The sequence below is a fragment of the Natator depressus genome, chromosome 2 (assembly GCF_965152275.1).
Source record: "Natator depressus isolate rNatDep1 chromosome 2, rNatDep2.hap1, whole genome shotgun sequence".
Taxonomy (NCBI): domain Eukaryota; kingdom Metazoa; phylum Chordata; order Testudines; family Cheloniidae; genus Natator; species Natator depressus.
Window position 1 is genome coordinate 19185365 of NC_134235.1, and position 13275 is coordinate 19198639.

Here is a 13275-nt window from a genome sequence, read left to right on the forward strand (position 1 = left end):
AACTTCTAGGAAGAAACTTCTTTCGAACTGACTGAAGACGTAACCTAGCAGAGCCATTAGCGTAGGCAGATCAGTCCCACAGAATAAGTGGGAACCGACCGTTACCTATCTGGAGTAGAAATCTATGCACCACTCTCTCTCTTTCCACCAGAAAATAAACGCGCAGAGAAGTCACTTTACATCAGTCATCACCATTTACTAACATTTATCAATAATGGGCGGTTGGGTATTTTTGACCAAGAAAAAGCTTGAAGTGGAAGTTTTATTTGAAGAGAGGAAACTGAGGCAAGCTGCCTGTAGCATGGCTCCCATTCCAATCCCTTCCCCAAAGTCCCCACCACAACTCTGCCCCCTATTCCAACCCCTTCCCCAAATCCCCCCCCCCCGCCTTCTCCCCTGAGCACGGGCTGCATCCACGTGTTTGAGACCCCTGTTTTAGACAGTAACTGCCTGACCTACAGCTTAAGTGCGCCCACCTCTGGGACAGAACACAGTTGCGGTTCAGCTCCACCGCAACAGCCTAGGCCAGGAAGTTGAAAGTGGTGGGGTGGATTTAGCTTGGCCTACTGTAATTACACCCAAAGGCACAGAAAGACAAGGCTCCTGCCCCAAATTGTTTAATAACTATACCGGATTCTGCTCTCCACAGTTTATCTAGTTTGTCTTTCAACCACTCTGGTTGCCTAGGGTAGCTCCAAAGATAACTGAAGATCTGTACAGTAGCTGCTCATTCTAGTGTATTTATGCGTCAGAGTGTAAATATAGCTATCACCCAGATGTTTGCAACCATTAATTAATTTCCGGTTTTGGTTAATGAGAGATGCTATCTCAGTTATACAGCAGCAGCCTTGACTCAGCACTTGGGGGAAGGGGAGGAGATTGTGCTTGTTAATTTTCTTCGAAGGTCAGTAAAGTGACACCCCGGAAATGTTCTGTGTTGTTGTAACACCTAGCTCTGGTAAGCAAGGTACAGCGGCAACGAGCTGCATCTATGCAGCTGCCGCATCAAGACGACACCAAGAACAGTACATTCGATAGTCACTAACTCCAAATGGGGGTGCCTTTTATTAGCGAGTGAGTGTGCAGAGAACCGAACGAAGCCATGCAATGAACTTCAGGGTTAACAAGCTCCATTTGAGAGACTGCATTCTGCAATCAGTGGAAAATACAAAGAGCATTTAAAATTGGTTTTTTTTTAAGCAATTACAAATAACGTAGCCATTTAAAGAGAAGATTCAGACTAGCGGGAAAACACAGTCTCTAATGCCTACGGCACAGGATTGGAGTCAGGAGATCTGGATTCGAATCTCAGCTCTGGCATAAGCTTCCTGTGTGACTTTAGGTAAGTCTTTTAATCTTTCTGTGCCTCAGTTTATCCATGAAAACAGTGATAATAACTGCACACCTCGAAGGCTGTGAGGTTTGATTTATTAGTATCTTTGAAGGGCTTTGAGATCCTCAGATGAATATCTCTACACAGGTATAAAATATTACTATGTTGAATTAAATGATTTGCTCCTTGAAAATAATTTCACAGCTTTTATGTGGCAACTCAGGTGACAATTCCCATAGAGCTGTGATATTTCCCTTAAACAGTTGAGTTCCCACCTTCCTTATCAGTAGAACGTTCAGTGATCAAAGAGACCGACTCCTAGTTCTGGCTTCCAGTTCACCGACCTGCAACAAAGCAGAATAACGAGTCTCTGATAACACTCTTTAAATAGCATGATTTTGGGACAGGAAGAGTATTAATAAGGATATAAAGTCTGATTCACTTATTCCATGCAAGCTTTTGCCAATTTAAAAATCCGATGATTTGTATCTAGTTATCAATCAAGACACTGTAAAAACCCCTCCTTCCAGCCAAGCCTCACAAATGGAGATTTTTCAGCCCACCTGCTGGGAGCAAATGTCACAAATAAGCCTCCCCCCCACATAAACCTTTCCAGGCCCCTGTAATTGTGAAAGTGAAAAAGAGCCTCCTTCTGTCTTTCCACCCTCCCGTTAATGGCACTCCCCACTTTGGAGGGTGCTTGTTGAGTGCTCTTGAGATCCTGCTTTATAAGAAACCAGGCCAGACACTCAGTCCACAGGAAGGGGAAAAACCACAAGTGCTCCATCTTCTAGGTTAGAAGGGCAGGGGGAGAGATTGGCATGACCTATTCCTCTAGTGTCTGGTGCTAAAACCATAAAAATGCCATTCAAACAGAGAATTTTCCTCATGCTGCCCATTCAACGGGCCATGGTTAGGTCTCAGACTTCCAAAAGGCCACACATGCTGCAGTAATGGGATCTGAGTTAGGTGACTTGGCAAATAACATGAGAGAACTCCAATGTCTACAGTGATCTATTTCAGTGACAGCATATTGCCCCATTCTCTGTGTCCCAGCAAAGACCCTGATTCCCAAATGCTGAGCCTTTCTACTTTTAATTAGTCTAATAAAAGGGTAAGATGATCTCCAAGTTCAGGGCCATGTTCTGACTTTGGACAAATATGTGCCACTCACACTAACTTCGCAGCAGGATCAACGTGGCTGAGGTCAGGACAGGACTCTAAATGGTGGTGCATGGTTTTGCATCCCCTCCTCCTCAAATATTTGCAGTATTTTATTAATAAAATAATAATAATAATAATAATAAATAATAATAATAATATTTCAAATACACATCTTGTATCCATAAATTCTTTGCTAACTTTGGCTGCATCCTGAAACCTTGATTCACAGAAGTAGGCTCATTGACGTCAAAGCTATTCTCAAGAGTAAGAGGTGCAGGATCAGATCCTGCTGTACAGACACACAAATTCCAGAAGTGGTCCCCAAATCTTTTCCCCACACGTCCCAGAGCTATTTCTGTCATCACTGTGCAAGGGTATTTATGTGAGTATTCTGTTAGTTCTTGTGGAACCTCTGCTTTACAAGACTAAACAGTTCATTATTACAGGGCATTTCTCTTGGTGAGTGGAAACACACGTGGAAAGTAAGCAGATGCATTGCCCTCAATTCATATTCTCCATCACCCATGATGTTATTTAGTTATTTTAAACAAAGCCTCCTTCTGATCTTAGTTATGGTGCTGTAAAGGTACTGGTGTAAAGCCAGAGTAACTGAGACCAGAATCTTCCCCAGAGTGTTCTGTCACCAGGAAAATGTTTGAAAGTTTAAGATGGTGAACATAAAAGCCACATATCATTCTGGCTCCAACACAAATAAACGGGGATGTTTTCTTTAGCATTTGTATTTTGGCACTAGAGAGATATGTAGACCATTCCCTGTGTATTGTGAAGATAGTTACAGTAAGATAATAAAAATCAAAAGGATTTGTTAGCCATAACTGGCAGTTACCCTGATCACAGGTGGCTATTGTTCCCATGTTTAATCTCTGCAAATCAGTTTAAAAGCAAATCACCAGCAGGGCCTGAAAAAAGTGACACACACTAGCCAGTCCCCAACAAGATGCTCTCCCCAGACCATCGGCAAAACCATTCATTGCTGCCTTCCTAAATCTACAGGCTGCTCCAGTGCTTCTGATACAGCTCATAGGTTTGCCACGCTGCAGAAGAGCAAAATTAACAAGACACTGCTCATTTTCATGCTGCTAACTCTGAACACCTGGGGAAGCAACACAAAGTTCTAACCATTCAAGAAGGGAGAAGTGCATCTGGCTGGAACAGTTTTTAGTCACTCGTAACTTTTTGAAACTTGTGAACCAAAATTTTCCAATATGTCCCAAAAACATTTTTGGTATGGAAGTCACCGTTTGACAGCCAGTAGTAAATGAGGGTACGTCTTCACAGCAACTGGACACCCGCAGCTGGCCCGTGCCAGTCGTCTCAGGCTCGTGGGGCTGTTTCACTGCTGTGTAGACCTCCAGGCTCGGGCTTGAGCTCTGGGACCCTCCCACCTTGCAGGGTCCTAGAGCCCCGGCTCCAACCCGAGCCCAGAAGTCTACACAACAATGAAATAGACCAAGTCCTGTGAGCCCGTGTCGGCTGGCACGGGCGTCTAGTTATTGTGTAGATATACCCTGAGAGATTATCTATGTGAGGACAGAATTGGACCCTTGAAAATTAACCTATCTTGAAATGATCAGGAACAACAAGAAAGCAATTTTAAAGGATTTTTTAAAAATACTCATCTAACTCAAAAGCTAAATTAAAATTAAGGGAAAACTTAAGCTAAATATCAGGAAACATTTCCTGAAGATGCATGCGCCTGTGCAAAAGTCTCCCAAGGGAAAGTGGGGGAAGCTCTGTTACTTGGATCTGTTAAAGTTCGACTGACACAACGAGAGGAAGACTGCACTGACTCATCCTACATGGACAGGAACATGAATAAGAATACTGGCTGATCTAATGAGTCTTTTCCATCTCTAGCTTTTATGAGAAATGTTGTTGAAACTGTCAGACACACAAACACACTCCTTTGGACTGAGAATAAACAAGAAAATCTTTGGAGGAAATTATGAGTGTGTGGAAATCAAATCTGAATGCAATGTGCCCTGCTCATCCTACAGGATGTTTCTTTGGCAGTGGAAACAAGGGAAATCTGCAGTCTGGCAGGAAAAGTGATTCCCTCAAAGCTGGTTAATATTACTGAGCTGGTTACATTTTAAAACAACAGCTTGACACTTTGTGGCCAGCCCCTTCAGAATGCTATAAACAGCTTTTGATTTTCAACAATCTTCGCAGATCACCCTTCAAAGGAGCTAACAACCCTTATTAAAAATAGTGCAGTAACAGGCCACAATATTACAGCAGCAAACATTACTAGAGAACCATTTGTATCATTTTAAGACAGAGGTAGCAGGGAAAGGAGCCAACCCACTACACTGGATGTTATGGAGGGCCCAAGTTAAAAATTAAATATTCTAAATTCATAGCTTACTTATTTCACTCTACATCACTGGAAGATTTAAAAAAACCAAAAACCACATACATAAAGAAAACAAATTGTCTATTTAAATGGGCGCTGAACAAACAGAGCAACAGACGCCAAGGAAAAACACAAGGAGAGATAAGCCACCAAATGTCACTTTCTTACACAATTACTTTTGACTCCATCTCTCATCTGCCAGGCATATCGGTTTCCCTGGAGACCTGCAGTGCAGGGGATATGCCAAGGCAGGATTTCCATAGGTTCATGGACATTTGTATGTAATTTAGAATTACAAACAGATCCTTTCAAACAAAAAAAAATAAACCCCTAGTATTGCCTGACAAATGAATTTGGTGGAAGATATCAGACTGGTGGCCCTGTTTATCCTGAAATAGCAACACCTCAGAGATGAGAGAAAACTTCTCCATACTGTCCTGTGGCCTGCCTCAACCCAGCCCAGGAGCATCTACCTCCAGAGGAAAAAAGGGAGTTTAGTGTCCAGGCGCATCCACTTCTCTTTCTCTCTGCTGTGACTGATAAGGGGCAACCCATACTGCCAACTGACGGCAGCTGTGTTTTGTGGACACATCTCCACTATTAAATGGACTAAGGCCACTAAGTTGCTTCACCTTGTTTAATGACAACTCAACAATCACAACCAGCAGGGCACAGAAAATCCAATAGCCCAGGGAGAGAAAAGGAGGCTTTCCTGAGCAAGAACCATCCACTTCCACAGAATTTAAACCTGGGTATATCCAACCTTTGTGTTGCTAACTTAACCTTTCAGATGTGAAAACACCACAATGCTGTCTTCCTAAATCTACAGGCTGCTCCCGTGCCTCTGCTTCAGCTCACGGCTTTGCCAGGCTGCAGAAGAGCAAAACTGACAGGCTGCTGCTCATTTTCACGCTGCTACTCCAAACATGAAAGACGTGTGTCAGTTTCACACTGCTAGACCTCGACAAAGATATGAGCAATAAGTAACATTGGAGCTATTCACTGAGGATGACTATCTGCCTCTGGGTACATTTTTCAAGGCTTGCCTACTAGCATTGGCTGGATTCCAACCAGAGGGACCTGAAAGAGCAAAGTTCCATGTTCCGCTATCAACACCTGAGCTATCAGCATCTCCCACTGCCCCCTGGACAGTGATTTTTACAAGCTTGTTGTTCCCTTTCCACTGGCAAATGATTTATCATCCTAAAGTTTGATCTAGGGCAGTGAAGAAATGTCAGTCTGTGTGATTTACTTCTTCCCAGGCCCCAAAATGTCTGAAGCACTGCACATCACAGCTAAAACACCATGATCCCTACCAACAGAAACTTACAAACTCCTTTCAGACATAAGCCAAAGGAAAAAGGAAGGACAGACTGGGGTGACATCAATAAGTCTTCCATCCAGCAAGGGCAGCTTCTGCTGGCTCCATGCCCAGGCTGCACAAACCCCTTAAAGAACAGGTATTAAATTATCTATCTGCCCAATGCACCTCAGCTGCCCCCCTTAGTAGACCAATATTTTTATCCTTCATTCTTCACAGATGTCCCATGATCATGTTTCAATCCCTGTAAATTATTTAGGAATATGATGAATCAGAGGCATTAGAGACGGAAAAGATGCACTAGCCCATCCCCTAGGGACCAGGGCTAGATGGCTCCCTGAGTTACGTTGTCAAACACTTGGTTCAGTCTAGCTATGAATCCCAGGAAACTTCGCTTCTACATCTTTCTTTAGGAGACTATTTCACAGTAATAACTTTCCCCGTTAGCAAGTTCCCTCTGTTATTTCACTTAAGGTTTGCTTGTTTCATTTTCATACCATTGCTCCTGTTTATACTCCTTGGGCCATATTTCACTGAGTCCTTGAGAGTGATATACTATCATCAGTACACTAGTCAAACATCTGGGGCAAGATTTTCAAAAGTAACTAGCAATCTGGGGTGCTATCCTGGAGACACCTTAAAGGGGGGCCTGGTTATCAGAGAATGGGTGCTCATCACTTTCTGAAAAGTAGGGGCATGCAAAGCCACCACTCACTTTTGAATATCTCAAAACTTAAAGTAAAATTTTGCTTCTAACTTCCTCCTTTCTTTCCCCACCCTGACCCTAAAGCCTGGTCAAATGAGGCATTCAGCACATGAGTATCTCGGAACCTTCAGGCCACCTGCTGCTTTTCCATCAGCGTTACAGAACCAAAAGAAAGACCTGACCTGCACACGGCCTCGTCCTGAGACGCTCAGATGGATGCAGTTTATTGGACTGGATGGCACTGAACCGCCCAGTGACGTTGGGAAGACACAAAACAAAAGTCCATCCTTAGCACCATAATTGAAAAGGCTGCATTTGCAAACCTGCCGCATGCTGCATCTCGCCCCAGGAACTGAGATACACCATAAACGTGAACTTTCCATGCCTCCACACTGCACAGAATCCATCTTCTTGCATACCCATTGTGAGATTAGACCAGGGAGTCGCAATAACTTCCTTCCATTACGCACGGCTTCAAGCAGATGTCAAAATGCTACTGTCATTAGACTTTATAGTTCTGTCTGAGATCTACTGAATTTATGCAACTTTGGTTTAAGGCTAACGTTCAAAAGAACATCTGTATTCAGGAATGCACTTAAGGCACATGCTTAACTTTAAGTATTTGCTTAAGTCCCATTGAAGTCAATGGGACTTAAGCACATGTTCGGAGTTAAGCGCGTGCTTAAGTAATCACAGCAAAATCCTCTTTCTAAAAAATAAGTGGCCCCACTGTAAATAATATAACAAGACATCAAGTAGCCTAATTAGAAATAAAACAGTAGTTGGCTAATAATTCCTGCCGGTAATTACGCACTAACGACTGATTTCAGAGTAACAGCCGTGTTAGTCTGTATTCGCAAAAAGAAAAGGAGTACTTGTGGCACCTTAGAGACTAACCAATTTATTTGAGCATGAGCTTTCGTGAGCTACAGCTCACTTCATCGGATGCATCTGATGAAGTGAGCTGTAGCTCATGAAAGCTCATGCTCAAATAAATTGGTTAGTCTCTAAGGTGCCACAAGTACTCCTTTTCTTTCTACTAACGACTGAGGTGCAAGAAATTTTCAGGAGACAGATGTGATAGGCCTAGGTAGGGATCAACAAGGTTTTAGGGGCCATCAACTGCCAGAGAACACCTAGCACTCAAATAGTTCTTGGTATGTACAAGATGAGCATAGAAAATAGAATACAAAGGCCATGGATTTTTAAAAAAACTGGACTGTGCATTTTCAATGGGAGCTGGAGCTGGATGAGAAGTGGGGAAATTTCCCTGCTTTCCTTTTCCCTGAAGATTTGCTTTGATAGAAATTTTTTAAGAGGCTTAAAACACAGGAAAGACTGATGCAAGGGACAGATGGAAAAGATATAGGAGTAGAAGTCCCATGGAAACATCACTGGGGTACTGGTAGATCCTTCTCTACTGTGGTTATTTGCCCAATTCCTGCCATCAGCGTAGCTACACCACTGCAATCCCCTAGCGTAGAAAAGGTTAGCCAGTATTGCTGTAGCTTCACTCTGCTTGAAATGGGTAAACTGCACCATGGGCTGCTGTGGCCTGCAAAGGTGTTTGAATGACCCTACAGTTGCCCAGTGGCTCAGAACTTTTGAGCCACAGGGATTCTCACCCGTTCATACACTCGGAGCAAGGATTTAAGGTGGGATAGCATGGAGTGAAAACATCCTGTATGTTAGCTAGAACAGCTTTAATCATTTCATCATATGACTGTGCTGGTGTCTCTAAACCTCTGACTGCCAGAAGATGGGACTGATATATGAGTCACTCATTGTTCTGTTCATTTCCTCTGAAGCATCTGACACTGGCCACCGGGCTAGATGGACCATTGATTCGACCCAGTATGGCCGTTTTTGTGTGCTGTTTTAAATAGGATGCTGTGGGTTGCGTGTTCACTGTGCCTCAGTGCATATCACTGAGAATATCAACTTAGTTTACAAATAAAATGATGGTCCTGCAAACTCAACCTGGGAACTGAGAGTCAAGCGGTGATCTTTTCTGCTCAAGTACCACCACCAAAAACCTACTCTCAACTGAATTGAATTACAGAGGCCACTAACGTATCAGTAATACTCAACTGAATACTTACTATGGGTGCTGATTCAGAAGCCACAGAGAATTGACTTGACTTTCAAGATCACAGAGTGCACGGTTGGCAGTTAAAGGGAAAACACACACACCCTTTTTTTTTTTGGGGGGGGGGGGGGGAAGGGGTGAGTAAATTGAGCAAATTTGATCTTGAAATACAACAACGGCCAGATCTTCAACTGGTGTAACTTGGCATGAGCCCTGTCATAAATATAAAGGGAAGGGTAAATACCTTTAAAATCCCTCCTGGCCAGAGGAAAAATCCTTTCACCTGTAAAGGGTTAAGAAGTTAGGATAACCTCGCTGGCACCTGACCAAAATGACCAATGAGGAGACAAGATACTTTCAAAAGCTGGGAGGAGGGAGAAAAACAAAGGGTCTGTGTCTGTCTGTGTGATGCTTTTGCCAGGGACAGAACAGGAATGGAGTCTTAGAATTTAGTAAGTAATCTAGCTAGATATGCGTTAAATTATGATTTCTTTAAATGGCTGAGAAATTAAGCTGTGCTGAATAGAATGGATATTCCTGTCTGCGTGTCTTTTTGTAACTTAAGGTTTTGCCGAGAGGGATTCTCTATGTTTTGAATATAATTACCCTGTAAGGGTATTTACCCTGATGTATTTACCATCCTGATTTTACAGAGGTGATTTTTTTTTTTACTTTTTACATCTATTAAAATCCTCCTTTTCAGAAACTGAATGCTTTTTCATTGTTCTTAAGATCCAAGGGTTTGGGTCTGTGGTCACCTATGCAAATTGGTGAGGATTTTTACCAAACCTTCCCCAGGAAGTGGGGTGCAAGGGTTGGGAGGATTTTGGGGGGAAAGACGTTTCCAAACTATGCTTTCCTAATAAAAATAAAACCAGATAAACGTTTGGTGGTGGCAGTGGAAGTCCAAGGGCAAAGGGTAAAATAGTCTGTACCTTGGGGAAGTTTTAACCTAAGCTGGTAAAAGTAAGTTTAGGAGGTTTTCATGCAGGTCCCCACATCTGTACCCTAGAGTTCAGAGTGGGGAAGGAACCTTGACAAGCCCACTGAAATTAACGGAACACCACCACTTTACACTAGCTGAGGATCTAAGCCCTAATCATGCAAATTCACAGTGCCCATATTCCAGGGTACAACTTCACTTTATATAAGCGACTAGTGATTTCCGAGTGATAAGACAGTGGTTACGCAAAGAGCCTGTCCTCAAAGAACACCAGGTTGTGTATGGAGGGACAGCACCATCTCCACGTGAAAGGAGCTGCAATCTGATTGTGATTTATCACAAGCGTATGACTAGTCTGAACCCAGCTTATGGAATTAGACCTAAGAACAAAGGGCATTTAGAGTCTCTTCTAGTGCATGCTCACTAAACCTCCGTCAGAACATTACCTCAGGGGATAAACACTTGGCTGGCTGCGTGCTGCAGCTATTGCTCAAGCCAGGGAAGGCAGCCAGGCTCTCACCAAATGACTGGGGCTCAGCACATTTTGGTATCACTGAGCCCAGCAGTTGTAGTGAGTCAGTGTTGCCCTGTGAGGTAAAGCTGAGTGAAGAAACTCTGCAGCAGGGGTTCTCAGCCTGCGGGCTGCAAATAGGTGGTTGCGAGCACTCTGCCCTTGCCATATTGCTAAATGGGAAGGGGACCCCAGCTGCTTGCCGAGAGGAGGGCTCTGGGGGCAGAAGGATTCCTGGCATGGAAAAGGCTGGGAACTGAGGAGGCTGTGTCGGTTTCTCAGAAGGGGAAGGCTACAGGTTCCCATTTGAAAGCCAGGGGAGATTCTAGGGTGATGAGGTCTCCTTTGGGTTTATAATCCAATCTAACCGAGACCTCCCACCGAGGGAGGACTTCCTGATTCTTCAAGAGAGTTTGAGTAGCTGTTGCTTTAGGACAATTTACCTACCAGATGCTTTGTCCCTCTGACACCAGGAATGACTTTATCCAGAGGCCAAGAAAAAGGAACAGGGTGAAGAATATCCTGGGATATCAGACAGTTTTGGCCTGCAGCCATACCACCAAGGGCTGTGATCTTGTCAGAGCTCACCAGGTGCTGCAGGAAGCAGTCTTGTTGATTTAACAGGTAGTACTTTTCCCTTTGACTTAGAAGTGAACGAGGCCGCAGCATGGTGTCAGGGGGTGCTACACTATGGGAGGTACAGCCTTTCAGAGGCAACGTACAGCTAAGGGCCTGTTCACACATGATCGTTACATAACCGATGGGATCTTCTGAAAGCAGAGGTTTCAGAGTAGCAGCTGTGTTAGTCTGTATTCGCAAAAAGAAAAGGAGTACTTGTGGCACCTTAGAGACTAACCAATTTATTTGAGCATAAGCTTTCATGAGCTACAGCTCACTTCATCGGATGCATTCAGTGGAAAATACAGTGAGGAGATTTATATACACACAGAACATGAAAAAATGAGTGTTTATCATGCACACTGTAAGGAGAGTGATCACTTAAGATGAGCTATTACCAACAGGAGAGTTTGGGGGCGGGGGGGGGGGAGAGTGGAGAAAACCCTTTGTAGTGATAATCAAGGTGGGCCATTTCCAGCAGTTGACAAGAACGTCTGAGGAACAGTGGGAGGGGGGAATAAACAAGGGGAAATAGTTTTACTTTGTGTAATGACTCAACCACTCCCAGTCTCTATTCAAGCCTAAGTTAATTGTATCCAGTTTGCAAATTAATTCCAATTCAGCAGTCTCTCCTTGGAGTCTGTTTCTGAAGTCTTTGTTGAAGAATAGCCACTTTTAAGTCAGAAATCGAGTGACCAGAGAGATTGAAGTGTTCTCCGACAGGTTTTTGAATGTTATAATTCTTGACATCGGATTTGTGTCCATTTATTCTTTTACGTAGAGACTGTCCAGTTTGACCAATGTACATGGCAGAGGGGCACTGCTGGCACATGATGGCATATATCACATTGGTAGATGTGCAGGTGAACGAGCCTCTGATAGTGTGGCTGATGTGATTAGGCCCTATGATGGTGTCCCCTGAATGGATATGTGGACACAGTTGGCAAAGGGCTTTGTTGCAAGGATAGGTTCCTGGGTTAGGGGTTCTGTTGTGTGGTGTGTGGTTTCTGGTGAGTATTTGCTTCAGGTTGGGGGGCTGTCTGTAGGCAAGGACTGGCCTGTCTCCCAAGATTTGTGAGAGCGATGGATCGTCCTTCAGGATAGGTTGTAGATCCTTGATGATGTGTTGGAGAGGTTTTAGATGGGGGCTGAAGGTGATGGCTAGTGGCGTTCAGTTATTTTCTTTGTTGGGCCTGTCCTGTAGTAGGTGACTTCTGGGTACTCTTCTGTTCTCTGTCAATCTGTTTCTTCACTTGAGCAGGTGAGTATTGTAGTTGTAAGAGAACACTTCAATCTCTCTGGTCACTCGATTTCTGACCTAAAAGTGGCTATTCTTCAACAAAAAGACTTCAGAAACAGACTCCAAGGAGAGACTGCTGAATTGGAATTAATTTGCAAATTGGATACAATTAACTTAGGCTTGAATAGAGACTGGGAGTGGATGGGTCATTACACAAAGTAAAACTATTTCCCCTTGTTTATTCCCCCCTCCCACTGTTCCTCAGACGTTCTTGTTAACTGCTGGAAATGGTCCACCTTGATTATCACTACAAAGGGTTTTCTCCCTACCCCCCCCCCTGCTGTCGCCCCACTCTCCTGCTGGTAATAGCTCATCTTAAGTGATCACTCTCCTTACAGTGTGCATGATAAACACTCATTTTTTCATGTTCTGTGTGTATATAAATCTCCTCACTGTATTTTCCACTGAATGCATCCGATGAAGTGAGCTGTAGCTCACGAAAGCTTACGCTCACATAAATTGGTTAGTCTCTAAGGTGCCACAAGTACTCCTTTTCTTTTTCTGAAAGCATAGGAATTCTAACCATGCTATCCCCAACCAAATTCTCTTTGGCTAATAGCCTTCCACCCACCTAAAATTCCCTATGCAGTTTGTCAGCTGGACACAATACTCTTCACCTCTGAATGTTGTTTATCATTGCGCTGCACTGTTAAACAGAAAGAAAAGGAGTACTTGTGGCACCTTAGAGACTAACCAATTTATTTGAACATAAGCTTTCGTGAGCTACAGCTCAGTTCATCGGATGCATACTCTTTCCACAGTATGCATCCGATGAAGTGAGCTGTAGCTCACGAAAGCTTATGCTCAAATAAATTGGTTAGTCTCTAAGGTGCCACAAGTACTCCTTTTCTTTTAGCGAATACAGACTAACATGGCTGTTACTCTGAAACTGTTAAACAGCTGACACTTTCCA

At 43.6% G+C, this 13275-nt stretch overlaps 1 long non-coding RNA gene across 1 annotated transcript in view; it reads right to left on the reverse strand.

Moving 5' to 3' along the window:
- Positions 1-13275, reverse strand: part of LOC141982104 (uncharacterized) — a 232432-nt gene that overhangs the window by 36122 nt on the left and 183035 nt on the right. Inside the window, exon 6 of the long non-coding RNA XR_012637965.1 lies at positions 1609-1677. This is a non-coding gene — a long non-coding RNA (uncharacterized LOC141982104). The remainder of the gene's footprint in view (positions 1-1608; positions 1678-13275) is intronic.